Source organism: Aegilops tauschii, chromosome 7 (genome assembly GCF_002575655.3).
Source record: "Aegilops tauschii subsp. strangulata cultivar AL8/78 chromosome 7, Aet v6.0, whole genome shotgun sequence".
In the NCBI taxonomy this organism is placed as follows: Eukaryota; Viridiplantae; Streptophyta; class Magnoliopsida; order Poales; family Poaceae; genus Aegilops; species Aegilops tauschii.
This window is the reverse complement of record NC_053041.3, coordinates 6661583-6684835: the sequence shown is the minus strand read 5'-3', so window position 1 is coordinate 6684835 and position 23253 is coordinate 6661583. Positions and strand designations below refer to the sequence as shown.

Below are 23253 nucleotides of genomic sequence, written 5' to 3'. Positions count from 1 at the left end.
CCAGCCAACAAAAGATGCCTAGTTCATCGTTCATTACATCCCTCCATTACCATCCAGGCATCCACTAGCCACAACTAACCTGGGCAGAAATTCTAGGGCACGACCAATCAAAACAGAGGCTCGTACTTAGGGCAAGTATAAGCTCGGGGTATACTGGCCCCTCTTGTTAAGACATGTTTTGCCATTGGTTTGCACAGGATGGCAGTCCATGAAACCTTCACTTGCATCTCCCAGGCGCCGTGACTGCAAACTTGCTCTTCAGCAGGGTATGCTAGATTGACCACGGTGCCTGCATCCTCATCATCATCAAGGAAGCGAACATAGACGCCAATTTCATCTTCTTCATCATCCGGATCAGGGACAGCTATCAGGTTGTGAGTTAACACAATAGAGGAGCGGCACTTCGTATCTCTACTATCATACAAAATCATCTGAGAGCAGCTCCAGCCGCGTCCCCAACAGGCCCCCCTAGACGATTTTTTAGCGCCGACGTCCAAAAATCGGCCGAAACTGGCGCCGGCGGACCCAGGCCAAACCCGACGCGCTGGGGGGAGGGGGGGGGGGGGCGCCCGGGGGCGCCGGGGCAAGCGATTTTGGCGCGAACGAACTGCAGGCCCGCCGAGTCAGCGACCCCCACCTTGTCGTCCTCACAACACATCGGTTTCCATGGGGAATCAATGCCAAGGCTGCCGGCGGCAGCCTTGGCATTGATTCCTCACGGGCGGCGCGGCGGCGCGGCGACGCCCCCCTCCCGCCACGCGTACACACGGTGCCCACCCCCGGCCGGTATATAAAGCAGCGCCTTCCCTCGCCTGTGGCCGCACCTCGCCCACAGCCGCCGAGCTTTTCCTCTCTATTCCCGTGCGCAGCCGCCACCGACGTTCCTCCCCTCTCTCCCCGTGCCCAGCCGCGACGATGTGCGAGAGGTTCCCCGGTGATGGAGCGGTTGCACGAGTGGGAAGCCTACCCATCCCCCCGCTGCCCGACGTCGCCGCACGCGCCGACTACTTCGGCGATGAGGTCGACCACGTGCGGGCGTCGCTGACGGCGGAGCAGCGGGCCCTCCCGCAGTACGCCGCCGACAACAATGAGGCGTGGGCGGTGTACTTCCAGTGCCGGCAGGCGGAGCGGCTGGCCTCCACCAACAACGCGCCGGTGGTGTAGAGGGGACCAAGAACAGCGAAGGCCGCCGCCTGTGGTGGGGCGCCCGCGGCCGCACGCTCCACGCCGTCCTCCAGCACCTCGAGGGCGGCAACGAGCCGCCGATGATGTACCCTACCGCCCCGGTCCCCTGCCGGAGCGGCGACCAATGGATGCTGGGGAGGGCCGGCTCCTCTTCTTCCTCCTCCCACTCCTCCTCCCACTCCTCTTCCCACTCCTCTTCCCACTCCTCCGGGTCGCCGGCGCTGTTCAGCGTCAAGCCCGCGGCGGCGCCGCTCGGCCGGCGCACCCACAACGCCGGCATCGTCATCAACGAGGGCGGGCGCGCCTCCTCCTCGGTTCCTCCCCGTGTCGTCAAGCGGAAGACAGAGCCGGGTCTCGCCGCCGTGAAGACGGAGCCAGGGCTCGCCGGTGTGAAGACAGAGCAAGGGCTCGACAACGCGGCGGCCTTGAAGTGGGCACGCGAAGACTGGGCGCGGATGGAGCTGTTGCGCCAGCGCCTCGCCCTAGAGCAGTTCGCCGCTCGGCGCCGTGGCCGCGACGAGGGAGGCGTCGTCGTCCTCGACGATGACGTGCCGCCACAGGTCCGCTAGGGCGACCCCGGGCAGGGGTCCAGCAGGGCGGCCGCGTGAAGGAGGAGAAGGACGACGAGGACAACGGCGGTGGCGGTGATGACGGCGACTTCACCTCTCTCAGCGCGTTATTCGACCTATAGTCGCGGCCTCTTGTGTTTTTTCCTAAGTATTTTATCTATGTATAAAACTATTTCAGTTCGCCGAACTATACTGTTTCGCCGAATATTTGTCCTGGTTCACTGAATTTTAGTCGAAATAATGTTCAAAAAAGTTTAAAACAGACGCCTGGGGCTGACCCTGGGGCGTCGGCTGGGAACTCGATCATCCCCCGGCCTATTTTAGCGCCGGTTCACTCCCAGGCGGTGATTTTTGGAGCCACCTGGGGCCAACGGCTGGAGATGCTCTGAGTCATTGGTTTTTAACTAGTCCCAGCACATGTTTTGCCACTGAAAGGCGCTGCTCCTTTCAAAACGTTGACTTCAAGGCTAGCTGCCACTGGACTTTCAACAGGTGCAAGCACCAGCTCCACTCTGCTCGGCAAATTTGACAATTTTGACCTCGGGACGAAATCAAATCATAGAATGAACTGTCCGTGAAACTATTTCACGCCACTGACCTTTTTGTGTAGCGCCCGCCACGCAGGCGCCACACCCTACGGTGCAGCGCCTATCTCGGGGGCGTTGCACCTGTGTCCACCGTGGCAGCCCCTGGGCCCGCACCCATCAGTGCAGTGCATCCGAGCTAGGCGCCACACATGTAATGTGCAGCGCCTAGCGCTCGGGCACTGTACTGTCTGTTACTACTTGGCTGGACCCCCCTCCCCCACTCCCCCACCCCACACACCCCACCCCCATAGCATCCGACCCGAGCTTTGCCCCCTCTCCCCCTCTCTCCCCCTCTCAAATCCTCTCCCAAATCTTGCAAATTTAAAGAATTTGTCCGTGGATTTCGAAGTCAAACCCTCCCTCAAGGTAATCTTCTCCGATCCCCTTGTTTTGATCCAAGTAATGTTATCAAATTGCTCATTTGTTGCTAGTTTGGGGAAACCCTAGTTTTGTATGGATCTAGAGATTTGCATGGAGATGTGAGATGTTTGTTTGCCAATTTCCTATGATTAGACTTGTTATATGTTAGGGTTATTCTTATGGGTCTTCTTATGTTGGTGCTAGGGTTAGGGTTAGGGTTAGGGTTGCTGTTTCATATATATTTTAGGGTTTGTATTCCGTGTTAATCCTTGGATTAGTACTCATGGAAGCAATGTTACGTTGTGTTTTTTGAATGCTTATAGGGATGGGAAGAACATGTGTGTTTATTCATCATGGGGACAAAGACGCCTTCTTGAAAGGAAATATTGAACCAGATCCAGATGAGCTTGACATGGTGTTTGATAGTAGTCCTAGCTATGCGGAGCTCTTGCAACAAGTGAGGAAAGATTTGAATTGGATGGACCCTAGTGATATCGTTGAGTTGGAGGGAAGGCATAATATAGGTTTTGGAATGCACATCTGTTGGAAGACAATGCGTGTCAACTCGGAGCAACGTTGGATTGCATACAAGGAGACGGTGGCCGAATCACTAGACAAGGCTCTTGAGTTATTTGCAACGAAGAAGGTTGATTCAAGTTTGCATTTGGACTTGAACCGGAACCCCTCCCCTTTGGTTGCTAGTAGCCCCCCACCCATGAAGCGAGATGAAATTGTTGAACCTCTTTTGACCCAAGAAGTGAGGCCAACATTGAGCCCGTTTACAAACAACCAAGATGAAGCTTTGCAAGAGGAGAATGATGAGTATGCGGACGATGACAATGAAGTTGTTCTCCATGACAACAATGTGGGTGATCTCGACAAGTATCATTTGCAAGAGACAATGGACCATTCCATCCCTTATTCCCGTGGCTATGCATCGGATTCAGATAACGAAGGTCCCGATGAACAAGTTGATGAGGAGGGGTTCACGGTGAAGGAGGCCGAAGCTTTCGAGAAGGTATTCGGTCGCAATCATCGGACTACATTGTTCAAGGATGTTAGTCTCGCGGATGAAGCCGTGGTAGATGGTGGCCAAGGTATATCTCTTGGGGTTAGGCCAAGATCTCACCGTGATTTGGATGACGGCAAGAACGGGATTGCTAAAGGGTCTAAGTTCGATACCTTCTTGGAATTGAAGATGTGGCTCGACAACTATTCGGTTACGCATTATCGTCCACACTATGTGGTGAACTGGGACGTCAATGTGCGCTACACGGTTGCATGTGCATGTGAAGATGAAATATGCCCGTGGATTGTGCGTGCAAGACCATGGAAAGGAGGTCCCACTTGGCACGTAGTGAGTTGTGTGCCAACTCACATGTACCGAGGCAAAAGGGTGGATGGCAAGGTTGTGTCCCAAGACCACAAACAGCTCATGTCCGAGTTCATCGCTTACAGGCTCTCCAACTCAATATCCACACTTCCAACAATGAGCATCCAACATGTCATTGACCTTGTGAAAGCCATCTTTCATTACAAGGTGAAGTACGGCAAGGCATGGAAGGCGAAGCAAGCCGCATTTAAGATGTTGTATGGTACTTGGGAGGAAGCATACAACCGAATCCCTAGGTTGTTGTTAGCCATGGCCGCGACAAACCCGGGCATGGTTCATGTGGTCGAGCCTCATGGGGAAAAAACAACGGTTCATGAAGGAAGGAAAGTCCGAGTATTTGGCCGTGCATTTTGGGTGTTCGAGCAATGCGTGAGGGCTTTCGAACACTGTAGGCCGGTCATCGCCATTGATGGCACATTCTTGAGCGGACAATACAAGGGCACCTTGTTGGTTGCGATAGCAAGTGATGCCAATAACCGGGTGTTGCCATTAGCATTTGCTTTGGTTGAGGTGGAGAACAATGACAACTGGGAGTGGTTTTTGCGTCTTTTGAGGACGAAGGTGTTACCCGCTCAGAGGGAAATTTGTGTCATATCGGATCGGCATCCAGGAATTCTTAACGCGGTGGAGATTGACATTCTCGGGCATGCTCCGTTGCACCATCGATGGTGCATGAGGCACTTTTGTTCGAACTTCTATAGGGCATGTGGCCTTAAGGAGTTGGCCGATGATCTTCAAGATTGTTGTCTCGCTTTCTCCGACAAACGGTTCGCCGCTTTGTACAACAAACTGCTCGCACACAAAAAACTCGATCCCGGGGGTCAAGACTTTCTCAATAGGCACATTGAATATCGGAACAAGTGGGCACATGCTTTTGATGAAGATGGCCGGAGATACGGTCAAATGACAAGCAATATGGCCGAATGCTTCAATAGGGTGCTCAAAGGTGCACGTGGATTACCCGTGACGGCAATAGTTCAATACACATTTGACAAGATGAATGCGAATTTTCTAAAGTACTCGATGGAAACGGATGCACAGATAGCGGGTGAGAACAAACGCAAGTACAAGTTCCCACCCAAGGTTGCTGAATGGTTGGAATTTCAATCACGGAAGGCGGACTCGGAAGAAGCTATACTATATGACAACGAAGAGTGGAAGTATGAAGTGAAAGAGCCAGGAGGAACCACAAACGATGGCCGCCAACATGGAGGTCGGACTTTCAAGGTGTCGTTAACACGTTGTGATTGCTCTTGCGGGAGGCCATTGTTGCTTCATCTGCCATGCTCACACTTGTATACCGTCGGTCGAGTTAGCAATGTGGACATCAATCACCCCCTCACCGTGAGGGAGTCGGAGTTCTCAATCATGACGGTCAAGAAAACATGGGCTCCCCGCTTTCACCCATACTTTGACCAATCACAATGGCCGGAGTACCATGGAGTTCAACTATGGCCAGATCCGGAGTTGAAGGTTGTTAAACGGGGTAGACGTAAGACAAAGCGTCTTAGAGGCGACATGGACAGATGGGGCCATGGTGGCCACCGCGAAGTGGGCAACGACCAATTCCAAGAGCCTCGTGAGAGCTCCCGTTGTGGGCAATGCAAAGGTCATGGCCACAACAAAAGAAAATGTACGAAACCAAGGAAAAGGTCGAAGAAAAATGATGCAAGCACAAGACAACAAGGAGCTACACAAGGGAGCCAACCAAGTGGTAGCCAACAAGTGCCAAGGCATCCAAGTGGTAGCCAACAAGTGCCAAGGCAACCAAGTGGTATCCAACAAGTGCCAAGCCAACCAAATGGTAGCCAACCAAGTGGTAGCCAAAGAGGATCTAGGCAACAAAGAGGTCGGCAACTAGGACTTACAAGAGGCCGTGGTGGTGGTAGAGCTCGTGGTGGTGGTCTAGGCCGTGGTGGTGGTCAAGGGCAAGGTCGTTATAGAGGAATGTGTGGATACCTTGATGGACCATTTTCGTATGTTGCTCACTAACTATAATGTTTCATATGTTCTTGTTTTTCATATGTTCTTATTGTCTTTACTAACCATTATGTTTCACTCATTGTAGGTATGGCGGCTTCTCAACCCAACAAACCAACAATGAAGGAGGATGGCGAGAATGAGATGGCGGGATGGTGGGAGAAGGCTGCGAAGAAGCTGAGAGAGGAGGATGCAGCCGCACTAAAGAAGAAGAAGGAAGAGGAGCTTGAAGAGAAGAGGAAGGAAAGAGTGAGAATGGCTAATGAGTGTCGCGCTAGGGAGCAAGCGTTGGTGAGGAAATGTGAGGAGGCACAGAAGAAGCGTCAAAAGGATTTTGAAGAAAGAACCATGAAGCTTTGGGCAATTGCAGCTGAAAAGAGAGAGAGGGAGAATCAGATATTCATGGAGAGTGTGGTTAAGGAGGCTCACCGCATAAGGAAAAGGGAGGACGAAGAGGAAGAAGAGAGGAAGAAGAAGGGAAAGGGGCCTTGCTCTACGCAATAGAGCTATGTCATCTTCAACTATGTGTCATGAACTACTATGTCTCCTCCTCGATTTGGTTGTAAACTACTATGTGTCGTGAAGTACTATGTATTTCCTCCGCGATTTGGTTGTATGAACTACTCCTCAAGTTGAAGTACTATGTGTTATGAACTACTATGTGTTATGAACTACTCCTCATATGTTGTCTTCACAGTTTGTTTGCTTGCTATGTATCAATCCTACTTCACATCATTGTACTATGTGTGCATATGCCAAAAAATTCGCTAAGTCCAAGAGCAACGCCTGGGCGCTAGGCGCTGCACTACTCGTTGTGGCACCTCCAAGCTAGGCGTTGCACTGGTCTGTCACTCTTGCAAACCTTCTATTGCTCTCTGGACAGCTCTTCACGGGCGTGCAACGCCTCCGAGCTAGGCGTCACACTGCTACGTGTGACGCCTAGCTCGGAGGCGTTGCACGCCCGTGAAGAGCTGTCCAGAGAGCAACAGAAAGTTTGCAAGAGTTACAGACCCGTGCAACGCCTAGCTTGGAGGCACCACACCGAGCAGTCGCTGGCGCCGCACTGCTACGTGTGACGCCTAGCTCGGAGGCGTTGCACGCCCATGAAGAGCTGTCCAGAGAGCAACAGAAGGTTTGCAAGAGTTACAGACCAGTGCAACGCCTAGCTTGGAGGTGCCACACCGAGTAGTGCAGCGCCTAGATCCCAGGCGTTGCACTGTACAGTGTGTCGCCTCCCTGCTAGGCGCCACACCAACACTTAGTGTTTTTTTGGCCCTCAAACTGGGTCATTTTCAGGCACATATAGTAGCATCACAGAATAAACAGTAATGATCTTTAAGTTCAACAAAGACAACATTTCCTAGAGTGACCATCACAACAAGTTACAATCACTTCAAATTCAACATAGAGCTACCACCACTCCAAGTTCAATGACATAACAAGTTCAACATTACTAAGAGCTACCACCACTCCAAGTTCAACGACATAACAAGTTTGACATAAGCAAAATGCCCACTAGGTTCCTCTCCCCTTCTTGCTTGCTATCTGCTTCGCCTTGAGGACGACGACTAGTTCCTTGAGCGCTTTCTGGCTCCTCCCCCTCCCGTTGGCTATCTTCTTCGCCTTCCTAGGAAGAGCAACCCGCTCCGGCTCCGGCTCCGGCTCCGGCTCCTCCTCGTCATCCACATAGTCATCCAAAGCCGCCATCCGCGAGGTGCCGACCATCCTTTTGCCTCTTTGGGTGAAGTCTTCAGGTGTGTATTTATTGATTCCCTTCCTAGGCTTTAACTCCTATGCAGACCGAACTTGGTAGGTCCCCAAGGTCATATCATCAGCAACCTATTACAAAAACAAAAGATATGGAAAGACCGTGTGTCAGGATATAGTTAGCAATGCATCAACAATTGAATACATGCTCATGCCATACCTCTTGGATGACCACACCCACATCCTCATCCTCCAAAGGATCAGCATGGCCAGAAGTGGGATCTGATGGTGTCGCCGACCTAGACCGTTCTGGTGATACATACTCGGAGTCACGACAACCGAAAATGTTTGATAGCCGCCTTAACCTTTGGCCCTGGCGCTGCAGCATGTACAAGTGAATGAGACATCGAACGTAGCAACACATGTTAAGTGCTAGTTTGAAGGAGATGTGAACCTTAATGAATGCTCGAAGTGCACCTTCCCCATCGCTTTTGCCAGCCAGGGTTGTTTTTGCAGAATAGTCTCGGTCGCATCAGCTGCTTTCTTGATCTGGGCACGCTATGAACAAAAACGGCATTAACGTGTTAGGCAAGCGAAGATGTGAATAGTGCGAATGGAAAAGCAAAAAGGGTAAATGCCACAAAGTTCATCATTGGAGCTGAAGGGACTGAGTTGTCTTTCCTGACTAATGCGTTGTACTGGTGCTGGGCTAGCTCATCAAAAATGTTGGGATCTTCCAAAATCTCCTCAGCATACGCCGGCTTGCATACCTCCACACGGGTACTTGCAAGAAACCATGTGAGATAGTTGTTGAACGCGATCGGGCAGTGCTCACGAAGCTTGGCTCGTTTTCCAGCCCTAGCTTGCTCCACACTAAGAGCGAACTGTACGACATACTTTCTGTGATGCTTGCCCCAATCCTTGATCTTCCGCTGCTTTTTCCTATCCAACCTGCAAGTTAGAAACAGAATATTAGCACCATCGAAACCGTCGAGAAGCTGCTAAGTGCTGAAGGTTAATTATATCTTACGCGTGTAGCAACTTGTCCGTGTCCTCCCACTCCATTGGGTGTGGCTGGAACAAACCAAACTGGCGGTACACCCGATGTGGCAGGTGAAGCTCAACCGCCCAGTTGCATATCAGTGGGCACCGCATATGCCAGAGATCCCTATCCCTAGTGCACATCGGATTCAGCCTGAACTCTATAGGGTTACCAAAATTCTCCCCTCTTCCATACGGCTCCCATTCCACCTACAAAATAGCATAGAATGCAAAATTGATTTCGAGTTACGATAGAAGCATGATAATAACTTATGCAATGTCGAGTCACCTGCTCAGCCGTGATCGTGTCCAGCTCGCTCTTGTACAACTTGTACATGACCGACGGATCATCCGTCATCTCATTTAACACATCCCACTTGTAAGCCCAACTGGGGAGCCGTAGTGGGTCGTCTTTGTGGTCCCAATCCTCGTACTTCACGGTCTTCGGTCGTCCAACCGGCAAACGCTCCCAGCTCCATATGGAAAGTGCGAGCATACAACCACCAATACCTCCAGATGGCCTACAACATGCTTCGTCCAACTGCACATAAAAGAGAACATGGTTGAATTAACAGCAAGATCGCATTGATAATGTAGCAATGAAGTGAAAAAGAAACAACTTCATACCTGTCTATGTTGGGGAACGTAGTAATTTCAAAATTTTCCTACGCACACGCAAGATCATGGTGATGCATAGCAACGAGAGGGGAGAGTGTCATCCACGTACCCTCGTAGACTGTTAAGCGGAAGCGTTATAACAACGCGGTTGATGTAGTCGTACGTCTTCACAATCGACCGATCCTCAGTACCGAACGTACGGCACCTCCGCGTTCAGCACACGTTCAGCTCGGTGACGTCCCGCAAACTCACGATCCAGTAGAGCTCGAGGGAGAGTTTCGTCAGCACGACGGCATGGTGACGATGTTGATGATGCTACCGTCGCAGGGCTTCGCCTAAGCACCGCTACGATATGACCGAGGTGGATTATGGTGGAGGGGGGCACCGCACACGGCTAAAAGATCAATGATCAATTGTTGTGTCCATGGGGTGCCCCTGCCCCCGTATATAAAGGAGCAAAGGGGGGGAGGCGGCCGGCCAAGGAGGAGGGCACGCCAAGGGGGGAGTCCTACTCCCACCGGGAGTAGGACTCCTCCTTTCCTAGTAGGAGTAGGAGAAGGGGGAAGGATGAGGTGGAGAGAAGGAAGGAGAGGGGGGCCGCCGCCCCCTTCCCTTGTCCAATTCGGACTGGGGCAAGGGGGGCCGCGCGCCACCTCCTGGCTGCCCTCTCTCTTCTCCACTAAGGCCCAATAGGCCCATTACATCCCCCGGGGGGTTCCGGTAACCCCCCGGTACTCTGGTAAAATCCCGATTTCACCCGGAACTCTTCCGATGTCCAAATGTAGGCTTCCAATATATCAATCTTTATGTCTCGACCATTTCGAGACTCCTCGTCATGTCTGTGATCATATCCGGGACTCTGAACTACCTTCGGTACATCAAAACATATAAACTCATAATACCGATCATCACAGAACTTTAAGCGTGCGGACCCTACGGGTTCGAGAACTATGTAGACATGACCGAGACACGTCTCCGGTCAATAACCAATAGCGGAACCTGGATGCTCATATTGGCTCCCACATATTCTACGAAGATCTTTATCGGTCAAACCGCATAACAACATACGTTGTTCCCTTTGTCATCGGTATGTTACTTGCCCGAGATTCGATCGTCGATATCTCAATACCTAGTTCAATCTCGTTACTGGCAAGTCTCTTTACTCGTTCTGTAATGCATCATCCCGCAACTAATTTATTAGTCACATTGCTTGCAAGGCTTATAGTGATGTGCATTACCAAGAGGGCCTAGAGATACCTCTCCAACAATCGGAGTGACAAATCCTAATCTCGATCTATGCCAACTCAACAAGTACCTTCGGAGACACCTGTAGTGCACTTTTATAATCACCCAGTTACGTTGTGACGTTTGGTAGCACACAAAGTGTTCCTCCGGTATTCATGAGTTGCATAATCTCATAGTCATAGGAACATGTATAAGTCATGAAGAAAGCAATAGCAGTAAACTAAACGATCAAGTGCTAAGCTAACGGAATGGGTCAAGTCAATCACATCATTCTCTAATGATGTGATCCCATTAATCAAATGACAACTCATGTCTATGGCTAGGAAACTTAACCATCTTTGATTCAACGAGCTAGTCAAGTTGAGGCACACTAGTGACATTCTGTTTGTCTATGTATTCACACATGTACTAAGTTTCCGGTTAATACAATTCTAGCATGAATAATAAACATTTATCATGATATAAGGAAATATAAATAACAACTTTATTATTGCCTCTAGGGCATATTTCCTTCAGTCTCCCACTTGCACTAGAGTCAATAATCTAGATTATATAGTAATGATTCTAACACCCATGGAGTCTTGGTGTTGATCATGTTTTGCTCGTGGAAGAGGCTTAGTCAACGGGTCTGCAACATTCAGATCCGTATGTATCTTGCAAATCTCTATGTCTCCCACCTGGACTTGATCCCGGATGGAATTGAAGCGTCTCTTGATGTTCTTGGTTCTCTTGTGAAATCTGGATTCCTTTGCCAAGGAAATTGCACCAGTATTGTCACAAAAGATTTTCATTGGACCCGATGCACTAGGTATGACACCTAGATCGGAAATGAACTCCTTCATCCAGACTCCTTCATTTGCTGCTTCCGAAGCAGCTATGTACTCCGCTTCACATGTAGATCTCACCACAACGCTTTGCTTAGAACTGCACCAACTGACAGCTCCACCGTTCGATATAAACACGTATCCGGTTTGTGACTTAGAGTCATCCGGATCAGTGTCAAAGCTGCATCGACGTAACCATTTACGACGAGCTCTTTGTCACCTCCATAAACGAGAAACATATCCGTAGTCCTTTTCAGGTATTTCAGGATGTTCTTGACCGCTATCCAGTGATCCACTCCTGGATTACTTTGGTACCTCCCTGCTAAGCTAATAGCAAGGCACACATCAGGTCTGGTACACAGCATTGCATACATGATAGAGCCTATGGCTGAAGCATAGGGAACACTTTTCATTTTCTCTCTATCTTCTGCAGTGGTCGGACATTGAGTCTGACTCAACTCCACACCTTGTAACACAGGCAAGAACTCTTTCTTTGCTTGATCCATTTTGAACTTTTTCAAAACTTTGTCAAGGTATGTGCTTTGTGAAAGTCCAATTAAACGTCTTGATCTATCTCTATAGAGCTTGATGCCCAATATGTAAGCAGCTTCACCGAGGTCTTTCATTGAAAAATTCTTATTCAAGTATCCTTTTATGCTATCCAGAGATTCCATATCATTTCCAATTAATAATATGTCATCCACATATAAGATTAGAAATGCTACAGAGCTCCCACTCACTTTCTTGTAAATACAGGCTTCTCCAAAAGTATGTTTAAAACCATATGCTTTGATCACACTATCAAAACATTTATTCCAACTCCGAGAGGCTTGCACCAGTCCATAAATGGATCGCTGGAGCTTGCAATCTTTGTTAGCACCCTTTGGATCGAAAAAACCTTCTGGTTGCATCATATACAACTCTTCTTCCAGAAATCCATTCAGGAATGCAGTTTTGACATCCATTTGCCAAATTTCATAATCACGAAATGCGGCAATTGCTAACATGATTCGGACAGACTTAAGCATCGCTACGGGTGAGAAAGTCTCATCGTAGTCAACCCCTTCAACTTGTCGAAAACCTTTTGCAACAAGTCGAGCTTTGTAGACAGTAACATTACCGTCAGCATCAGTCATCTTCTTGAAGATCCATTTATTCTCTATGGCTTGCCGATCATTGGGCAAGTCAACCAAAGTCCACACTTTGTTCTCATGCATGGATCCCATCTCAGATTTCATGGCCTCAAGCCATTTTGCGGAATCTGGGCTCACCATCGCTTCTTCATAGTTCGTAGGTTCGCCATGGTCAAGTAACATGACCTCCAGAATAGGATTACCATACCACTCTCGTGCGGATCTTACTCTGCTTGACCTATGAGGTTCGGTAGTAACTTGATCTGAAGTTTCATGATCAATATCATTAGCTTCCTCACTAATTGGTGTAGTTGTCACAGGAACCGGTTTCTGTGATGAACTACTTTCCAATAAGGGAGCAGGTACAGTTACCTCATCAAGTTCTACTTTCCTCCTACTCACTTCTTTCGAGAGAAACTCCTTCTCCAGAAAGGATCCATTTTTAGCAACAAATGTCTTGCCTTCGGATCTGTGATAGAAGGTGTACCCAACAGTTTCCTTCGGGTATCTTATGAAGACACGTTTCTCCAATTTGGGTTCGAGCTTATCAGGTTGAAGTTTTTTCACATAAGCATCGCAGCCCCAAACTTTAAGAAACGACAACTTTGGTTTCTTGCCAAACCACAGTTCATAAGGCGTCGTCTCAACGGATTTCGATGGTGCCCTATTTAACGTGAATGCAGCCGTCTCTAAAGCATAACCCCAAAATGATAGCGGTAAATCAGTAAGAGACATCATAGATCGTACCATATCTAGTAAAGTACGATTACGACGTTCAGACACACTATTTCGCTGTGGTGTTCCCGGTGGCATGAGTTGCGAAACTATTCCGCATTGTTTCAAATGTAGACCAAACTCGTAACTCAAATATTCTCCTCCACGATCAGATCGTAGAAACTTTATTTTCTTGTTACGATGATTTTCCACTTCACTCTGAAATTCTTTGAACTTTTCAAATGTTTCAGACTTATGTTTCATTAAGTAGATATACCCATATCTTCTCAAATCATCTGTGAAGGTGAGAAAATAACGATACCCGCCGCGAGCCTCAATATTCATCGGACCACATACATCAGTATGTATGATCTCCAACAAATCTGTTGCTCGCTCCATTGTTCCGGAGAACGGCGTTTTAGTCATCTTGACCATGAGGCATGGTTCGCAAGTACCAAGTAATTCATAATCAAGTGATTCCAGAAGTCCATCAGTATGGAGTTTCTTCATGCGCTTTACACCAATATGACCCAAACGGCAGTGCCACAAATAAGTTGCACTATCATTATCAACTCTGCATCTTTTGGTTTCAACATTATGAATATGTGTATCACTACTATCGAGATTCAACATAAATAGACCACTCTTCAAGGGTGCATCACCATAAAAGATATTACTCATATAAATAGAACAACCATTATTCTCAGATTTAAATGAATAACCGTCTCACATCAAACAAGATCCAGATATAATGTTCATGCTTAACACTGGCACCAAATAACAATTATTCAGGTCTAATACTAATTCCGAAGGTAGATGTAGAGGTAGCGTGCCGACGGCGATCACATCGACTTTGGAACCATTTCCCACACGCATCGTCACCTCGTCCTTAGCCAATCTTCGCTCAATCCATAGTCCCTGTTTCGAGTTGCAAATATTAGCCACAGAACCAGTATCAAATACCCAGGTGCTACTGCGAGCTTTAGTAAGGTACACATCAATAACATTTATATCATATATACCTTTGTTCACCTTGCCATCCTTCTTATCCGCCAAATACTTGGGGTAGTTCCGCTTCCAGTGACCAGATCCTTTGCAGTAGAAGCACTCAGTCTCAAGCTTAGGTCCAGACTTGGGTTTCTCACTTGAGCAGCAACTTGCTTGCTGTTCTTCTTGAAGTTCCCCTTCTTCCCTTTACCCTTTTTCTTGAAACTGGTGGTCTTGTTGACCATCAGCACTTGATGCTCCTTCTTGATTTCTACCTCCGCAGCCTTTAGCATTGCGAAGAGCTCAGGAATTGTCTTATCCATCCCTGCATTTTATAGTTCATCACGAAGCTCTTGTAGCTTGCTGGCAGTGATTGAAGAATTCTGTCAATGACACTATCATCCGGAAGATTAACTCCCAGTTGAATCAAGTGATTGTAGTACCCAGACATTCTGAGTATATGTTCACTGACAGTATTCTCCTCCATCTTACAGCTATAGAACTTATTGGAGACTTCATATCTCTCAATCCGGGCATTTGCTTGAAATATTAACTTTAACTCCTGGAACATCTCATATGATCCATGACGTTCAAAACGTCGTTGAAGTCCCGGTTCTAAGCCGTAAAGCATGGCACACTGAACTATCGAGTAGTCATCAACACGCGACTGCCAGGCATTCACAATGTCTGCAGTTGCCGGCGCGGGTGGTACACCTAGCGGTGCTTCCAGGACGTAATTCTTCTGTGCAGCAATGAGGATAATACTCAAGTTACGGACCCAGTCCGTGTAATTGCTACCATTATCTTTCAACTTAGCTTTCTCAAGGAACACATTAAAATTCAACGGAACAACAGCATGGGCCATCTATCTACAATCAACATAGACAAGCAAAATACTATCAGGTACTAAGTTCATGATAAATTTAAGTTCAATTAATCATATTACTTAAGAACTCCCACTTAGATAGACATCCCTCTAATCATCTAAGTGATCACGTGATCCAAATCAACTAAACCATGTCCGATCATCACGTGAGATGGAGTAGTTTTCAATGGTGAACATCACTATGTTGATCATATCTACTATATGATTCACGCTCGACCTTTCGGTCTCAGTGTTCTGAGGCCATATCTGCATATGCTAGGCTCGTCAAGTTTAACCCGAGTATTCTTGCATGTGCAAAACTGGCTTGCACCCGTTGTATGTGAACGTTGAGATTATCACACCCGATCATTACGTGGTGTCTCGGCACGACGAACTTTGGCAATGGTGCATATCAGGGAGAACACTTGTACCTTGAAACTTTTAGTGAGAGATCATCTTATAATGCTACCGTCAATCAAGCAGAATAAGATGCATAAAGGATAAACATCACATGCAATCAATATAAGTGATATGATATGGCCATCATCATCTTGTGCCTTTGATCTCCATCTCCAAAGCACCGTCATGATCGCCATCGTCACCGGCGCGACACCTTGATCTCCATTGTAGCATCGTTGTCGTCTCGCCAACTATTGCTTCTACGACTATTGCTACCGCTTAGTGATAAAGTAAAGCAATTACACGGCGTTTGCATTTCATACAATAAAGCGACAACCATATGGCTCCTGCCAGTTGCCGATAACTCCGTTACAAAACATGAACATCTCATACAATAAAATATAGCATCATGCCTTGACCATATCACATCACAACATGCCCTGCAAAAACAAGTTAGACGTCCTCTACTTTGTTGTTGCAAGTTTTACGTGGTTGCTACGGGCTTAGCAAGAACCGTTCTTACCTACGCATCAAAACCACAACGATAGTTCGTCAAGTTAGTGTTGTTTTAACCTTCTCAAGGACCGGGCGTAGCCACACTCGGTTCAACTAAAGTTGGAGAAACTGACACCCGCCAGCCACCTGTGTGCAAAGCACGTCAGTAGAATCAGTCTCGCGTAAGCGTACGCGTAATGTCGGTCCGGGCCACTTCATCCAACAATACCGCCGAACCAAAATATGACATGCTGGTAAGCAGTATGACTTGTATCGCCCACAACTCACTTGTGTTCTACTCGTGCATATAACATCTACGCATAAACCTGGCTCTGATACCACTGTTGGGGAACGTAGTAATTTCAAAATTTTCCTACGCACACGCAAGATCATGGTGATGCATAGCAACGAGAGGGGAGAGTGTCGTCCACGTACCCTCGTAGACCGTTAAGTGAAAGCGTTATAACAACGCGGTTGATGTAGTCGTACGTCTTCACAATCGACCGATCCTCAGTACCGAACGTACGACACCTCCGTGTTCAGCACACGTTCAGCTCGGTGACGTCCCGCGAACTCACGATCCAGTAGAGCTCGAGGGAGATTTTCGTCAGCACGACGGCGTGGTGATGACGTTGATGAAGCTACCGTCGCAGGGCTTCGCCTAAGCACCGCTACGATATGACCGAGGTGGATTATGGTGGAGGGGGGCACCGCACATGGCTAAAAGATCAATGATCAATTGTTGTGTCCATGGGGTGCCCCCCTGCCCCCGTATATAAAGGAGCAAAGGGGGAGAGGCGGCCGGCCAAGGAGGAGGGCGCGCCAAGGGGGGAGTCCTACTCCCGGTGGGAGTAGGACTCCTCCTTTCCTAGTAGGAGTAGGAGAAGGGGGAAGGAGGAGGTGGAGAGAAGGAAGGAGAGGGGGCCGCCGCCCCCTTCCCTTGTCCAATTCGGACTGGGGCAAGGGGGGCCGCGCGCCACCTCCTGGCTGCCCCCTCTCTTCTCCACTAAGGCCCAATAGGCCCATTACATCCCCCGGGGGGTTTCGGTAACCCCCCCGGTACTCCGGTAAAATCCCAATTTCACCCGGAACTCTTCCGATGTCCAAATGTAGGCTTCCAATATATCAGTCTTTATGTGTTGACCATTTCGAGACTCCTCGTCATGTCCGTGATCATATCCGGGACTCCGAACTACCTTCGGTACATCAAAACATATAAACTCATAACACCGATCGTCACAGAACTTTAAGCGTGCGGACCCTACGGGTTCAAGAACTATGTAGACATGACCGAGACACGTCTCCGGTCAATAACCAATAGCGGAACCTAGATGCTCATATTGGCTCCCACATATTCTACAAAGATCTTTATCGGTCAAACCGCATAACAACATACGTTGTTCCCTTTGTCATCGGTATGTTACTTGCCCGAGATTCGATCGTCGGTATCTCAATACCTAGTTCAATCTCGTTACCGGCAAGTCTCTTTACTCATTCCGTAATGCATCATCCCGCAACTAACTCATTAGTCACATTGCTTGCAAGGCTTATAGTGATGTGAATTACCGAGAGGGCCCAGTGATACCTCTCCGACAATCAGAGTGACAAATCCTAATCTCGATCTATGCCAACTCAACAAGTACCTTCGGAGACACCTGTAGAGCACCTTTATAATCATCCAGTTATGTTGTGACGTTTGGTAGCACACAAAGTGTTCCTCCGGTACTCGTGAGTTGCATAATCTCATAGTCATAGGAACATGTATAAGTCATGAAGAAAGCAATAGCAGTAAACTAAACGATCAAGTGCTAAGCTGACGGAATGGGTCAAGTCAATCACATCATTCTCTAATGATGTGATCCCGTTAATCAAATGACAACTCATGTCTATGGCTAGGAAACTTAACCATCTTTGATTCAACGAGCTAGTCAAGTAGAGGCACACTAGTGACATTCTGTTTGTCTATGTATTCACACATGTACTAAGTTTCCGGTTAATACAATTCTAGCATGAATAATAAACATTTATCATAATATAAGGAAATATAAATAACAACTTTATTATTGCCTCTAGGGCATATTTCCTTCAGTCTATACAAGTAAGCCAGTGTCGCCGAACCCCAACTCCATTTGCTAGCGAAGACGGTCAACGCCTTCAGCCACATCCTTGGAGCATTCTTGCCTGTGCCATCAGCAAACATAGTCCTGGATATAACATACCACACGTAGACACGAGCATATGTCTTGACCTCATCCTCATTAGCTTCCTCGGGACAAGTACCAAAGTGCCATGCAATCCACGCGAAAGGAGCACCGGCTGCGACTCTTTCCTTCTTCTTGTCTTCTGCTTCTGGTTCCCGAGGCTCCGGAGGAACCATACCGATAAGGGCATGCATCTGCGCGCGCCACCCATCAGAATCGGTGTTCATACATAGAGGATTCCCGTTGATAGGAAGACAGGTGATCATAGCAATGTCCTGGAGCGTCACGATCATCTCCCCGGTCCGAAGATGGAAACTGTGTGTCTCCGGCCTCCAACGATCAATAAGCGCGGTGATTGCTGCAGCATTGGTGGGTGGCGTCGACCGGCTGACCAACTGAATGAAAGGGAGAAGTCCTGTCTCCCTTACATACGGTGCATATCGCTCATCGTAGCGCATCCCCCCAAGGTTGACCCCGTGAGACCGAAGCTTCAGAGGTGCAAGATCCTACAAACAAACAAATAATAAAATTACATATGGGCCATTTGTGTTTGAAATAAACACGAAATTCATAACATCGGGCACTTCCATTATTACCCGCTGCTCCACCGACATAGCGTACGACCGGTGTTGATGGTCCCAGTGATCATCGAGAAGCCAAACCATCCTAACAATTTCAAACAAAGCTTTCTTGTCAACACGATTATCTTTTGAATACAAATAAACTAAAGTATGCCTACTATATGCCAAATTCAAAGCATATGTATCCAAAGCATTCTTGTCAATACGAATATAATTTGAACACAAATAAACTAAACTATGCCTACTTCATGCAAGATTAAATACACATCTCTTTTCCATATAAAAGAACATGTCAATCTATGTATCCAAACCATATCTTTTCAATAAAATCAACTAAACTAGGGTTGCAAAATTAGGTACATGCAAGATTCTAATACATGCAACATTCTAATCAAATCAAATCAAACAAGGGTTCCCCAAAATCTTCAAAATAGCATACATTATATGGATACAAAGAAGGGGATCGGAGGAGGGTACCTTCTAGGATGGATTGGTGCAGGAATCCACGGACCAAATCGTCAGATCTGAAGGATTCGGGAGAGGGGATTGAGAGGGGGAGAGGAGAGGGCCGCTGCCGCGGCTTCTTCTGTAACTGGTGCAATGGGGTGGTGGGGGAGGAGAGGGCCGCGGCGGTTGCATCTAAGTCACAATGCAGCGACTAAGGGCTAGGCGCTGCACATTACATGTGTGGCGCCTAGCTCGGAGGCGCCGCACTGCTGGGTGCGGGGCCCAGGGCTGCCACGATGGACAGAGGTGCAACGCCACAGAGCTAGGCGCTGCACCGTAGGGTGTGGCGCCTGTGTGGCGGGCGCTACACAAAAAGGTCAGCGGCGTGAAATAGTTTTACGGGCAGTTCATTTTATGATTTGATTTCGTCCACAGGTCAAAATTGTTAAAATTGCCACTCTGCTCAGCCAAACTACTCAGCACCCTTGTGACTGGTTCAGGATCGTAGGGACCAACATGGAACACTACAACACCTTTGCTAAAATCTTCGTCGCCAGCATCACCTTTCACCCTCAGATTCAACTCAAAATAAATATTATCTAACTGAACTAATCTTCGCTGTGGACCTAGCTATCAATGTTAGCATATCATCCTGCAAAATAATTTAGGATAGGTTAAACATGTCTCTATGTAGTAAGTAGAGCAAGCTGTGTGGTAGAAGTAGGACATGCTAACCAAACAAACCTGACTAGTCACACAAACTCCCATGGAGTGAAGCAATTAATCAAACCACAGTGTAGAAAATACGCAACTATCTCACATGAAGTTAAAAGGCAACAAGTTTTGAACAAGTGAAAATAACTAAATGGAGAAATCTAATAGATATATGAACATGCACCAAATTTGATGAAATAGTAGTGTCTACTAGGGAACTACATTGACAAAACATAGCTTTGACATCAAGCAAGAATAGCAAGCTAAGAAAGATAGCTACATCATGAGATAAACAGTAAGCTACAATAGCTACATCATCAAGAGAAGTAAGCTGTAATAGCTATCAATGTTTTCAATCAGAATTGTAACTCACAGATCAAAATGGTATCCAATATGATGTTAAGCTTCTGAATAGCTTCTGAATAGTGGTAATTGCAACCAAGAATGACAAGAAACGTTCTTCAATAAACACGGACACATAATGCTGGCAGAGCAGGACTTGTTCTTACAGGGAAACATGTAGATATACAAAAAATGCCGAAGTTACATGGAAGTTACATAGTGCTGGCAGAGCTGTTTGCATTCTAGTTTGTATTTGGTCAAGAAAGTTTTGATAGTATTCCAGACTAGTGTAACTACTCACTAGTGTACCAGCAATCATACAATATCATATGGTCAAATCAGCATACACCTTTTATATTACACAGCATATTATTAGAAGAGGATAACAATATTTGGATTTGATCAGTATATATGAGTAAGTCAAAGCTAAGGAAACAAGGAATGGACAAGTGCACACCTTGGAATTGATGATCTAGGGATCTTTCCTTCCACGTCTGAACAGATAGACACATCCGTAGTCAATCGCACCCCTTGCCAGAACAGTGCCATATACACGGAAATGACATTGACGGCTGCCGACACCATGTACTTCTCCAACTTGGGAGTTAGATTGCTATAAAGCGGCGGCCAAAGCCAAACTTAACTGCAAATGAAGGGCAAGAGACATAAGTCAGAGCCAACAAACTATGCCTAGTTTATCATTTACCACCAACGGAAGAAACCATAGTTTAAATAGCCGGCTCTAGCCTCGCTATAGCCTTTTCAACAGGGAGCCGTTAAATGGTCTCATGTACAAATAGCCCGCTATAGCCTGCTATAGCCCGCTATAACTGATTTGAAGGTCTGCTGCTATTTAGCATAGCTCGCTATTTAAAACTTTGAAAGAAACTTAAGTGAAATCCACACTCATCAGTCTCTGCATGTTTAATCAATCAATCAATCAATGCCCAGACCAATGGAATGAGTGTAAGTGTACTACTCACACTCTCTATCAAGGTCGAAGTTCCCTATACTGAAGCTACAGAAAGCGGGTATGGACCCAAAGATTCTTCCTGGGATCCAACTCGGTGAAGCTTTTGACGTAGGCAATGTGAAGCTCCTGCAGCTTGGCCTTTGTCTTGAGGTCAACCACGCGATCGTCATCGCCGTCCCACACTGGTATCTCAGCCTCCTCAATAACTTCCTCCTCGATCTCCTCCTGCTCGTCCTTGTCGCCGATTGGGCTAGCTGCAATCTCCATAGGGGCTTGCCCCACGGCCTCAGCGATGCAAACAATGACCGGACTGCCATCGCGGGCTATACAACAATCAAGAAATCCATGGTGAACAGCTGAAGTAACTTATACAGTTACAAAGAAAAGAATAAAGGAGGGTGGATGAAGGAGACGGGGACCTTCTTTGTCGCCTGCGGCGGCGTCCATGCTCCAGCACCGCTTCGGACCGATCTGCGCCGGCACTGGCAGCTAGGTCTCGCCCTGGAGGAAGAAGCAGAAGATGGTGTGAAATGATCGACGGCGATCGACGTGGACGGCGGCGGAAGCTATCTAGCTAGGGTTTGGGACGACGAAGATAGCAGGAAAGATGTGTGGGCCCATTAGGCGTTGATCGTTTATCTTGTACTTTCCTCATGTTGTTGGGGTGCTCTTATTAGGCGCCTGCCGCCTGAACTAAAGGGACCACTTGGGATGATTAAGGTGTCCCTACCCGTCGCCATGGCGACTAGGGTTTTCAGTACTCCGGCAGCCCTGGCGCCGTTGAGTTTTCCCCTACGGCCGCCATTGAGTTTTCCCCACTTGTCCAGTACAGGATCCGTGCTAGTCTCCTAGCGCCATCCCTCGGGCTGAACAAGGGGACGATCGACTGGTCCGTCTGCCCGGCCTTGGGGTGTTGGCGGCGACGAAGTCGACGCTGGTGTCAGATCGCATCGGAGGTTTTCATCTACGTGGTGTTTTGATGCCATGATTTCTTTGGGATTGGGTCCAGCAGGGGATGCAAATCGGGCCGCTTATCCTGCTGTGGCAGATAGAGCAAAGGAAGATAAACAACCGATTGATGCCTCTGCAACTAAGTCGGGTTTCAGGAGAACATCACAGGAGAACTTGCACCTTCCCTCATCGTCAGCGAACCTGCCTGATGGAGATGAACTTGACACTACATCCAGTGCTTTGATCGAGAAGGATGTTGAGAAGAATTTGCCGGGCTCCGAGCCGGAGCGCCGCCAGTCATCATTGTTAGAAGGGAGAGAGAGGATTGGTGGAATAGTTCAATGTATTGCTTGAGCCTCGTGGGCATATATATAAGAGTACAATGACCAACTTGGAGTATAAGAAAAGGCAGGAACAAATCCTAGTCTATCCTATACTTCCTAATATACATTATACTTAACATCCCTCCGCAGTCACAACGGTAGCGACGCAGACGGTGAGACTGAAGAAGAATCCGAAGGCAAGCCGACGAACACCACCCCCACCCCCCCCCCCCCCCCCCCCCCCCCAGTCGTAACAGTCGTTGCATCGCGAAAGTCGTGGCTGGAGTGGAAGCCGACAAGGTTGCTCAAGCAAGGCGGTAGCCCTTTGTGCCGATGTCGATGTAACCGAGAGTGTGGGTGGTGTAGCCGTGGTCGAGGTAGCCGTGTGAAGAATGCCGTGCGAAGAATGCCGTGGTCGATGTCGAGTCGGGGTAGCCGGTGTCGAGGAAGTCGCCATGGAGCCGCGGGCGCAAGGGGGCGCCGAGTTAGCATGGGCGCAGTGGTGTCGAAGTAGTGGTGCGCCGGGAAGAAGACGTAGTTGATGAGGCGTCGCGCCGGGTTTGCCAAACCCGGGGACACGTCGTAGATGAAGGCACACGTCGGTGTTGCCAGCACCGGG

General features: G+C 48.1%; 1 pseudogene; it reads right to left on the bottom strand.

The window, feature by feature from the left end:
- Window positions 1-107: 107 nt before the first annotated feature.
- Window positions 108-21627, bottom strand: LOC120968552 (uncharacterized; annotated as a pseudogene).
- Between the last annotated feature and the right edge of the window lie 1626 nt (window positions 21628-23253).